Genomic DNA, 799 nt, shown 5'->3' with positions numbered 1-799 from the left:
TTTTTTTATATAAGATAATAAAATGTTTCTTTTGTTTTAAATAATAAATTTAGAGAAAAAAATATTTCCCCAAAAATTTGATTTTATAAGATAATAAAATCTTATTGCTTTAAGCCAACTTCGTTAAATTATCCGAAGTTACCTATGGGTTTATATCTAACTAAAGTTATGCACCAAATATATTAATTTATTGATAATATATAGGAAATAATGAGCGAGGCATGGAGTGGAACGGGATGGTGTGAGGATAAGTGCTAAATGCTCATGGACAAGGCTCCTGATTATTCTCTAGAAAACCTTAAGCAAACCTTAAATTTACTTAAAATAAAATAATTAGGTTGTGAAATAAATAATTTTTCATTAATTAAAGTTTAAATTGTGTGGGTTAGTTTTCCTTTTTAGAGGGAAAAAAAAGAAAAAAGAAAAAGAAAGATTGACTTTTTTTACTTATAGGCCCCATTTGACCCACATTCTCTTAAAAAATACATTCATAAATAGTGATTTTGATATCATTTCAACCATGTTCTTCAATAAAATAATATTACATGCAAATTTAAAATATTTCTTTATTTTTCAACCACATATTTTCGATCAATACACTATTCAAAAATACATTTTTATGAAAATAATGTGGCTCAAACGAGGGCATAATAAAAATGTTAAGTTATCATAGCATTGATTAGTTTTACCTTTTAGAAGCTTATTTAATAAGAAAAAGGAATATTTTGCTTAAAAGCAAAGTTTTAAAAGAAATACAATTTTAGTTATTATAAAAAAAAAATAGGTGAAGAATAAGTGA

The sequence above is a fragment of the Olea europaea genome, unplaced genomic scaffold (assembly GCF_002742605.1).
Source record: "Olea europaea var. sylvestris unplaced genomic scaffold, O_europaea_v1 scaffold2033, whole genome shotgun sequence".
NCBI lineage: Eukaryota > Viridiplantae > Streptophyta > Magnoliopsida > Lamiales > Oleaceae > Olea > Olea europaea.
Note: the sequence above shows the minus strand (reverse complement) of the source record.